Here is an 11,147-nt window from a genome sequence, read left to right as displayed (position 1 = left end):
GTTGAAATCCCCAAATCTCAAAATATTCACGAAATAATATAGAGGTAAAAAAGGTAAAAGCGCATTAGGTAAAAAAAGCTGCTGGTCGTGTGTGTCATATTCTGCTTGCCGTACGTCGTTGGCCTCGCTGAGGGCGGGCCGTTCGTCACGACCAACGCAACAGCGCGCGTCCTAGGCCGACTTCCAAGGAAACCGTACCGGCATGTGATCGTCGGGGGAAACCCAGGCAAAACCTCCTGGCAGCACGGCCGGACTGGGCATAAGTAAGAAAGCACCAACACGGCCTGCAAAAGGTCTGCAAAAGGTCTGCAAATAACCAGTGGGGTCTTTAGCTGAAAAAAAAAAAGAAGCAAGAAACAAACAAACAAAAAAGGAGAGAACACTGATTGCCTGCTCCGTATGTTCGAGTCAAAAGCTACAGAAAAAGAGGTGCTAAGGACACGCTGCGAGCTTCGAACTCCCTTCGAGGAAACATCTTTCGAACAAACGGCGTCGATCAACCGGCTTGCGATCAAACGGCTTTCGACCAAACGGCGTTCGATCAAATGCTGTTATGCTGTTTATGATGTTTCTTACTCATGTTTGTACTGTTATCAATTACTTTTCTTCAAATAACAGCTTAGGATTTCGGAATATAATTTCGGTTATAATGTGATGAGGACGATGCGATGGACTGTGGACGGTGGACTGTCAAAAACAAGCCTAAACTAACCTAACCTCTAAAAACTAACCTAGGACCCGGTTCTAAACTAGGTTCCTACCGGGGACGATTTCTCCGTATCCCGGAAATTACAGGAGCGCCGTTGTGAACAGCTGAGGAAACGGATCATAGCCGATCAAGCGCTATCACATTATTTGTTTAAATTGGGAGACGGGATTTTTTAAATTACCGCCGGTGAACGAACAATATTGGATGAAAATGAGCAATATAATCTACATATAGCCGTCAGCCAAGGAATATTGGCCGCAAACTGGCAATATTGTTTACATATAGCCGTCGGTCAAACAATATTCCATGAAAGTTGGAAATATGGTCTACCTACTGCCACCGACCAACGAATATTTGCTGAAAACGGGTAATATGGTCTACATATTGCCGTCGACCAAATACGTAATACTCGATGCAACTGGGCAATATTACCTACATACTCGTATAGCCGTAAAACAAATAATATTGAATCAAAGTGCGCAATATGGTCTACATATAGCCGTCAACCAAGGAATATTGGCTGAAAATTGCTAATATTGTTTACATATATCCGTCGACAAAATAATATTGGGTGCAACTGGGCAATATGGTCTACATATAGCCGTAGAAGTAATAATATTGAATGAAAGTTCCCACCGGGGACGATTTCTTCGGGGATGATTTCTCCGTATCCCGGAAATTACAGGAGCGCCGTTGTGAACAGCTGAGGAAACGGATCATAGCCGATCAAGCGCTATCACATTACTTGTTTAAATTGGGTGGTACTTGTTTAAATTACTGTTCCTCTCTCGCAAAGTTTGCTGAGTACAGACAACGCGGTAAGATTAGAAAGCGATTCTCCGTCAACAAATAAATCTTAACTATGCCACGATGTGATTCATCACTGGTGATTTTCCAAGGTTCTGCTGCCTTCTACGTATTTCTGGCAGATATGTTGGAAAAATGGTAGCCGCGTTTTTTTATAAAGGGGAGTGCTACAGAATACTGAGCGCAATGACCTTCTGTATTCGTACCAATGAAATGAAACGCATATGCCCACTATCCTGAGGCTCTGACTTCACGCTCGCTGAACGTGGGTATCGTCGGACTTAGTTCCCAACTCAACCGGACCGGAATACTAGTATTTTCATATATAGTTCTTTTTTGTTGTTGGTGGTGGTCAGACAATGATGTTGTAGTTGTTCTCTAATACTTTCTATGCTGATGTACCGTACTTTCAGCAGAAGCGGAGTTGTAGGGGCACTGAAACAACTGAATAAGTGGGCGTAGAGCTTTTATAACCCACAAACATCGGCACAGAAAAAGATGTAAGGACAACTGTATAACCTGTGTCTGATCGACAGTAGAGAAATACTAGCATCCAGCGAACGATATCGCTAGCGAACTAATACAGCGAACTATATATCCATTTTATGTTGTTCGTTGAATGGAATGTAGATTTAATTATTCATTAACACGTGAAAAAAGAACCCTATGTCTCCCAATTTCAACAAATCCGCAAAGCGAACGATAACACTCGGTCGGCTCTGATGTGCTTCATTGGCTATCTAGATTTCAGTTCTTACTTGCATCTATATTTCAGGGGCTTTGAGTGCACCATTATCCGCACTTTACCCACCACACACTTTCTTTTCGTAGTAAACAAGTTGTAGATTATTGTTTTTCATCTTCGCTGGCTAATCTATTTGCGAGCACCAAATGATATGCATTCCAGTTATTTGATTTCTAATACAATTGCCATAAAACTTTTTCATAATCAACACCATCCCATTCAGTGGTCATTCACTGGAGTGCTCACCCCGTGTCTCTTTCGCCTTTCCATTTTCAGCCTTCTTATTTTCGGCCTTCTGACAGTTCGACGTTATGATTTTTTGGTCTTTTGGCTTCCGGCCTTCTGATAGTTCGACGTTATGATTTTCGGCCTTTTGATAGGCTCAATACTTACACTCAGTCAGCCTAAATAAATGCATTGCATTTAGCAACAGCTATTTAAAAAAAAGAAATAAAAAAAGGAGAAGAAGGAAGCTCCTAAAACTCTTTGAACTCCGTCTTCATGTACGCGAGGAGGTCTCGGAGCACAAATTACGTCTCATAATGAACAGATTATTACCCGGTACTATATTGTTAGACACTCCTTGGTTTTCGCAGGGTACTTCACATTACACCAGACCTTTCGTTCAGCTGGTTCAGCGTAGAGTCACTAGTTCAGTTGAGAATCCCCAGTGACCCGGAGTTCCTTATCTTCCTCAGAAGGCTTCCCTTTGTTTGCGGTGCAAAGAACGACGGGTACAGGTTTTGGGTCATCCAACGCGCAACCAGCAAGAAGTGTCGAAAGATGGAAAATCCAGGGAACCGGTATCGAAAAATTGGCCGTATCTCAAAATAACGTAATCGAAGTCCCCGTTGAAAAATAAACAACATGAACATGAAAATGCAAACACCGAACTTTTACTAACCTAATAATTAATTAACTACCTAAAGTGCTGTTCCGTCGCGTCCGCCCCGCTAAGCCTAAGAGCCAAAAATGTGGATCTCGTTCGCTAAAATGACTTGGACAGATAGCGAAATTTGATGCATGATGTAAAACCCCGAGACTAGGGAACACGAAGGGACAGACACAAACACGAAGTCTCAAAAACAGCTGTTTGTGTCTGTCCCTTCGTGTTCCCTAGTTTCGGGGTTTGACATCATGCATCATCTTCAGCAGCTCGCTTGCTTCCTAGCCATTTTTTCATCGGAATTTGTTGACTTTGTGTGGTAAATAGTGATGTCGGACTTTTAAACACGGCATATCATCGTTCGAAGCAATCAAGCATTGTCGTTGGTTTTCCTTTTTTCGCGAACGTGAATTTGGGTTTCGGAAAAGACGGTTACCCATTGCGTGGGCAGAAATAATTGTGCAGCAGTCGCTTGATCGATTTTTCTTATTGGTTCACGTGAAGCGTTGACGACAAAAAATAATAATAATAATAAGATAAAAATAAAAATAAATCGATCAATAAAAGAAAGAAAGAGAAGAACAAAGAGAGTTGCAGTTCTAAATGCAGTTATCCTGAGGAACATTTATCTGTGTGTAATTTGCTTGATCGCTGTTTCAACATTACGAACATTACAGGGCAGTCCTGTTGAACGTTACTGGAATGTTTGTAAAGTCGGCCTTCCACTAATCGTAAATACGACAGATTCTCGTTAGCCTTATGAGACAGTTGACTGAGTAAGCACAAACCCGAAACGTCAAAATCGGGCAAATTGATGTTCCATGTGAAGCTAATAAACTCATCTCAATTATCTATACGCGCACCGAAAAAAGAAGACGGTTGTTGGTCTCTGGTTGTTGGCGACAATGCTGGCTCAGACGATAATCCCATTACGAGCAGCTAAGTAAGCTTTTGTTCTGGTCTCCAAGGTCCTAAGTCCTAAGTCAGCGGTCCGGGAAAGCAAAAGAGGACAGAGGAGCCAACAGGACGGTCAGGTGCGCACGCGCACGCTTGCTCGGCGGAAGGATACGATCCGCGCGATTTTGCTGTCGCGTCACCAGATGGCAACACAGAATGACGCCGTTCACGGGGCTTTGAGTGGGCGATTTTGCTTACTCACGTTTCATGCTTTTTTATAAAAACTATAAGTGGTAGACATATAAATTTGATGTCTATCGATTCCTGAAAAAATTCCAGAGAAAGTAAATGGAAAGTTTTTTTTTCGAAATGGCTATAGAAGTTTAATAAAACCTTTTCAAAGAGGGAGGAGAAAAATTGTGTAATTTTTTTCTCATTCGTGACGTCACTGTAAAATACATACGACGTATATAAGAAATCTGGTAACGTAATGGTCTTCATCTCGTCTTCCTCTTTATGACGAAAGCACCCGCGTCAAAATCTGCGCGGCGGTTACCGAGAGAAAGCATAAAAACTGTTCCATAGGAAATACATTGGGACGGAGAGCTGGTATGCCCTCTTAAAATCTCTGCAGATTTTGTGCTGCGTAATCGGGTTATGTTCTCCTGGAGAAAAGCCTTTTTGAAGAAATATGTAAGGAATCACCTCAGCTATGCACAGTGATGTTAGGACAATGAAGTGGCTGATATGCAAAAGGAGCGGGCCTGTGGCACAACGGATAACGCGTCTGACTACGGATCAGAAGATTCCCGGTTCGAATCCTAACAAGCTCGTGTGATTTGTTCGTTTTAGTCTTTATGACAACGGTAGTGTACACGATATCCACGTCCCGACTCACGTCTCCTGTTGAAGCCTGTGGCATACGGGAGAGCGCTTCTAACTGCGGATCTCAGTAATCGGGTTATGTCCTCCTGGAGAAAAGCCTTTTTGAAGAAATATGTAAGGAATCACCTCAGCTATGCACAGTGATGTTAGGACAATGAAGTGGCTGATATGCAACAGGAGCGGGCCTGTGGCGCAACGGAAAACGCGTCTGACTACGGATCAGAAGATTCCCGGTTCGAATCCTAACAGGCTCGTGTGATTTGTTCGTTTTAGTCTTTATGACAACGGTAGTGTACACGATATCCACGTCCCGACTCACGTCTCCTGTTGAAGCCTGTGGCATACGGGAGAGCGCTTCTAACTGCGGATCTCAGTAATCGGGTTATGTCCTCCTGGAGAAAAGCCTTTTTGAAGAAATATGTAAGGAATCACCTCAGCTATGCACAGTGATGTTAGGACAATGAAGTGGCTGATATGCAACAGGAGCGGGCCTGTGGCGCAACGGAAAACGCGTCTGACTACGGATCAGAAGATTCCCGGTTCGAATCCTAACAGGCTCGTGTGATTTGTTCGTTTTAGTCTTTATGACAACGGTAGTGTACACGATATCCACGTCCCGACTCACGTCTCCTGTTGAAGCCTGTGGCATACGGGAGAGCGCTTCTAACTGCGGATCTCAGTAATCGGGTTATGTCCTCCTGGAGAAAAGCCTTTTTGAAGAAATGTGTAAGGAATCACCTCAGCTATGCACAGTGATGTTAGGACAATGAAGTGGCTGATATGCAACAGGAGCGGGCCTGTGGCGCAACGGAAAACGCGTCTGACTACGGATCAGAAGATTCCCGGTTCGAATCCTAACAGGCTCGTGTGATTTGTTCGTTTTAGTCTTTATGACAACGGTAGTGTACACGATATCCACGTCCCGACTCACGTCTCCTGTTGAAGCCTGTGGCATACGGGAGAGCGCTTCTAACTGCGGATCTCAGTAATCGGGTTATGTCCTCCTGGAGAAAAGCCTTTTTGAAGAAATGTGTAAGGAATCACCTCAGCTATGCACAGTGATGTTAGGACAATGAAGTGGCTGATATGCAAAAGGAGCGGGCCTGTGGCGCAACGGATAACGCGTCTGACTACGGATCAGAAGATTCCAGGTTCGAATCCTGACAGGCTTGTGTGATTTGTTCGTTTTAGTCTTTATGACAACGGTAGTGTACACGATATCCACGTCCCGACTCACGTCTCCTGTTGAAGCCTGTGGCATACGGGAGAGCGCTTCTAACTGCGGATCTCAGGACACGGGGTTAAAATCTCTGCAGATATTGTGCTGCGTAATCGGGTTATGTCCTCCTGGAGAAAAGCCTTTTTGAAGAAATATGTAAGGAATCACTTCAGCTATGCACAGTGATGTTAGGACAATGAAGTGGCTGATATGCAAAAGGAGCGGGCCTGTGGCGCACATCGGTACGACAGGGGTGCCCATTATCCCCACTACTCTTCGACCTCTATATAGAACCACTGTGCCAAAGAGTTTTAAGCAACATGGATATAAGAGGCTATCACCTGGGTGACAGCATAGTGAAGGTCTTGGCTTACGCTGATGACCTGACGTTTGTGGTTGCGGACAAAAAGAGTGTTGCGGGAGTGCTGAAGGAAATTGAAGAATTCTGTAAGTTGTCGGGTGCCAGGCTTAATAAGGAAAAATCAGTTGGTATATGGGCTGGACAATGGGGCTCTACACCAAAGATGTATGAGGGTATAAGGTGGCAGTGTAATCCGACTGTATACTTAGGTGTCCCTTTGCAGGAAACCAGAAACACTAATGGGATGTGGACAGAACTGTGTAAAAAGGTGCAAATTCGTGCAAACATGTGCAAAGGGAGAGAGCTGTCCATCTTCCAAAGGGCAAGTGTCTGCAATGTGTTCCTTGTGGCAAAAGTTGTCTACCTGTTACAAGTGATGCAGTGTCCGAGGAGCAAAATTCAACAACTTCACCGTGTTGCCTTGCAACACTGATATGGAAATCAAACTTCGAGGCAATGCGAAGGAACAACTTGTTCAAAGCAATACGTGATGGGGGAGTAGGGCTACAGCATCTGTTTGTCCAAAAACTACTTATGAGGCTCTTTTTCTTTCGCAAATGCAGGCACCCTATTTTGTGTGAAATGCTGCAGAGTGTTGGACAGGTATATCTACCGCAGATCGTGGTAGGGACTGTGAAACGTACGTTTGTGTTGTCTGGCTTCTACAATGATGTGGTGGAAAGTATAAGGTTCCTACTGACTAGGTTTACAAGAGACTATGTGTTCAGTGTGTCAAGAAGCAAGCTAAGAGCGGATCTCATTGAATGCCTCTTTCCAACTCCAACATACAGACAAATTTCGAGTGACTGGCCAGGTACTGATGTACTTTGCCGTGTTAGGAAAATGCCGATTAAGCCTGCGCTAAAAATATTTTTCTTCAAGATACATACAAACACGTTGCCCGTGAAATCGTGGCTGGCAGCGAAAGGAATATTCGTACCATGGTCAGTTAACTGTCGTTATTGCAGAGAACCTGAAACTATTGAACACATTTTTCTTTATTGTACAGAGGCCCAGTTCCTGTGGCAAGACCTAAGTATATCAATTGGGAAACGTTTGCGACTTAATCCCCACACGATGCGCTACTTACCCTTAGCAGAGAAGAAAGGGCCACGATATGACGTCTTGTGTGTAGTCGCATTGTACTCATTATGGAAAGTCATCATTGCTGGCAGAAACGAGGAGCCCATGAGACCACCGATGGTATATTTAAGAGAAGAACTAAGACAAATGAAACGATATGCTGAATACAGAGGAGAAGTACCGGAATGGCTTGAACAATTCTGCGGCTGTGTTGCTCCAAGTCGGAGTCCACTCTTTTAAATGCAAGTGTTTTAAATCTGATGTCAAGTTAAAATGTATCAAAATAAAAACGGTTTAAAAAAAAAAAAGAAAAAAAGCGGGCCTGTGGCGCAACGGATAACGCGTCTGACTACGGATCAGAAGATTCCCGGTTCGAATCCTGACAGGCTCGTGTGATTTGTTCGTTTTCGTCTTTATGACAACGGTAGTGTACACGATATCCACGTCCCGACTCACGTCTACTGTTGAAGCCTGTGGCATACGAGAGAGCGCTTCTAACTGCGGATCTCAGGACACGGGGTTAAAATCTCTGCAGATTTTGTGCTGCGTAATCGGGTTATGTCCTCCTGGAGAAAAGCCTTTTTGAAGAAATATGTAAGGAATCACCTCAGCTATTCACAGTGATGTTAGGACAATGAAGTGGCAGAGTCGTGGGAGGAGCGGGTGTGTGGCGTAACGGATAACGCGTCTGACTACGATTCAGAATATTCCACGAGGAGTCTGCTTTCGGTTGTCAAAGCGATCGGACGTACGAACGTGAGCTCCGTAAAGGCGATATCAACGGCTAGGCCTAGCCGGGAGAAGGAAATCCGGAAGCAAACGGCACATACCAGGTTATCCTGCCGACCCTGCCTGTTGGAGAGTTCGCGGAGAACACCATAATTTTCTGTGATGATGTTACTGTGAGACCCTATCGTAGGAAAGACTTTCGTGATGTGCTCAAGGACAACGTTAGTGCCACGGACATAGTATCTTTTGGGACATATCAAATGAATCATGTATGGATAATCACGACACGGGACACTGCGGCGAAAGAGAAACTTGTGAATTCAAAAGAGTGCTTCGTGAAAGGTAAGAGATGCCCAATTTTGGATGCGCAGCCGCGCATAATAACCGTAATAGTACACTGGCTGCCATACCACATACCAGATGAAATGCTGAAGCGAGCTTTCTGCCTGTACCTTTCTGCCTGCCCCGTAAGGTGAACCGAGAAACTCATAGCGACGACTTCTTTAACGACATAGAATCCGCAAGTAGGAACTTCAAGTTAACGCTCAAGGATTGCGTAACGCCGGAAAGTATCCCGCATATGCTAAAAATCATGGGACATAACGTCTTGGTGTCAGTTCGAAGCCGACCCCATTTGTGCTTCAGCTGCCGACGTGTAGGGCATGTGCGACAACAGTGTAGGACACCGAGGTGTAAGGAGTGCCGGCGGTTTGGTCAGTCCCCGACAGCTCAGCTACCCGCAGTCGCGGCCGGAAACAAAGTATCACTGCGCGCATAGCTAAAGAGAGACTCCCATAGGTCAGGCACCGGTAACGTGTTGCGGTTCAGTGATTTATCCTGATCCCCCTACCCCCCCCCCCCCAAAAAAAAACCTTGGAGGAGACCGCCCTAAAATTTTTTGAGATTGCGCAATATTTCATCGAAAGCATGCAAATACACCCCCTTGCGGAGCTCAACCCCCCCCCCCCCCCCCCCAATGACGAAATTCTGGGTAAACCACTGTTCCGGTTGGTTTGTCAGAATCACGTGGCTAGGAGCTAGGAGCTAGCAAACTAGCGGCACTGCTTACTTTCTCGCTAGCGCACCTGCATCTGCGTTCTGGCTCAGTGTGTGTCAGCGGCTGTGGGCAGCTGCGAATTAACGGCTTGATGATGTCCTCTTTTCTTGAAAAAGTGTGCGACGGGCTTGCTCTTGTGTTATGATGTGTGTCTGTGCGTGTTGCACTGTTCCTCGACCCAGATATCGGGCAGTCTATCAGATATTAGGATACCAGCTCCCGTGGCATAGTCGTTAGAGTGATCGCTTTCCACGCCGAGACTGGGACTCCTTCATGCTGTCCTCTCTTCATCTCTCCACGTCTATACGCCTCTCATAGCCACAGTTGCTTCGCGGCGCTAACACGGAATTAAAAAAAAAGATATTGGGATATTATCGTCAGTTGAAGCCACATTGAACCCGTCTGATTTCGAACACAGTGGCAACAAAGATAAGCCTGCAGCGTATGTACTTTGCTTCGCTGAGATTTGCTCGACGTATTGCACGCAACGAAAGGATATCGCAAAGCTTGTTTGTTATTAGGAATAGACTGTGCGTGTGCGCGCTTTACAAGAATGAACTTGATCAAAGTGTGTTAGCAAACGCGGCAGTTAGGGCGCTCTACGTGCTGCGCTTATTCATGTTTTATGCGTCTGAGCTAATGTGATGCGTCAATAAATGTCTGTTTTTTGCCCAGAACATTCCAGACTTGTTTTCCAGTTATTTTAGGATCACAGAACGCTCGACACGAAAGCCAGTAGAAGTCGATGGGAGCCGGGAACGGCCGAGCAGCGAGCCGAACGGAAAGTCTCCTGATTGGATGGTTCAGGGAGCTAAAGAGCGATTCTGATTGGTCACAGGCACAGTGTTGTGTGAATTATCCCCGACAACGGGCTCTACGGGGAGCTGTTGGGGGCTGGTTTGGTCATGAAAGTGATGCATGCGTGAGAACGTACGCTGATAGGACACGTGGTGCACTACTGCATCAGAATGACGACTACCTGGTGGATGACCTTGAAACAGATCTATCAACACAAGTAAACAACAAAGAAACGCCTTGTTCAGCGGAAAATAGTCTGAAATAGTCCGAAATACTCCCAGAAAGACTACGCTGGTAAAGCAGTGTAGAGGAAGATAAGAGCTTACCAGAAAACGAGGAGACTGATATTGTAACCGAGACAGAAGTGAGCCGGGAAGATGCAAATACGAGGGGTGTTCAAGTCAAACCGGGACTTTTCTTTTTTCGCAAAAGTAAAATGAATTTACAGGCGAGAAATTAGTTTTATTTTTCAACGTAATCTCCACCTGCACTAATCCCATTGTCCCAGCGTTTCACGAGGGCTTGGATGCCAGCAGCGTAGAAATCCTTACCGGCGCGTAGCAGCCATGATCGGACTTGATTCTTGACCTCATCGTCGCAGCTGAAGTGGCGGCCCCCAAGGAACGCTTTTAGTGGCCCGAATAGATGGTAATCGCTGGGGGCGAGGTCAGGACTGTAAGGGGGATGTGGCAGCAACTCGCAGCCAAGTTCCTGTAAGGTGCGTGCCGTGAGATGCGCGGTATGCGGGCGTGCATGGTCCTGTAGGAGGAGGACTCCTTTGGTGATGAGGCCCGGCCGCTTTTGCTTCAGCGCCTTATGCACATCCTTGAGAACCTGGCAGTAATATGCACTATTGATGGCACTATATGCAGTATTGATATCGAGACATGTTATCCGTCGTTCGTTGAGGATCAGGCGCTCCACAAGTTGGATGTTCTCAGGAACTCTGACACTGTGCTCTGAGCCGCCCC

General features: G+C 45.5%; 1 non-coding gene across 1 annotated transcript; it reads left to right on the top strand.

Annotated features, from left to right (window-relative positions):
- Positions 1-6,028: 6,028 nt before the first annotated feature.
- Trnar-acg (transfer RNA arginine (anticodon ACG)) lies at positions 6,029-6,101 on the top strand. The gene has a single exon. It is a non-coding gene; the product is annotated as a tRNA-Arg (tRNA).
- The last annotated feature ends 5,046 nt before the right edge of the window (positions 6,102-11,147 follow it).

Source organism: Ornithodoros turicata, chromosome 1 (genome assembly GCF_037126465.1).
Source record: "Ornithodoros turicata isolate Travis chromosome 1, ASM3712646v1, whole genome shotgun sequence".
In the NCBI taxonomy this organism is placed as follows: domain Eukaryota; kingdom Metazoa; phylum Arthropoda; class Arachnida; order Ixodida; family Argasidae; genus Ornithodoros; species Ornithodoros turicata.
The sequence above is the reverse complement of the archived record's forward strand: the minus strand, read 5'-3'. Positions and strand labels throughout refer to the sequence as shown.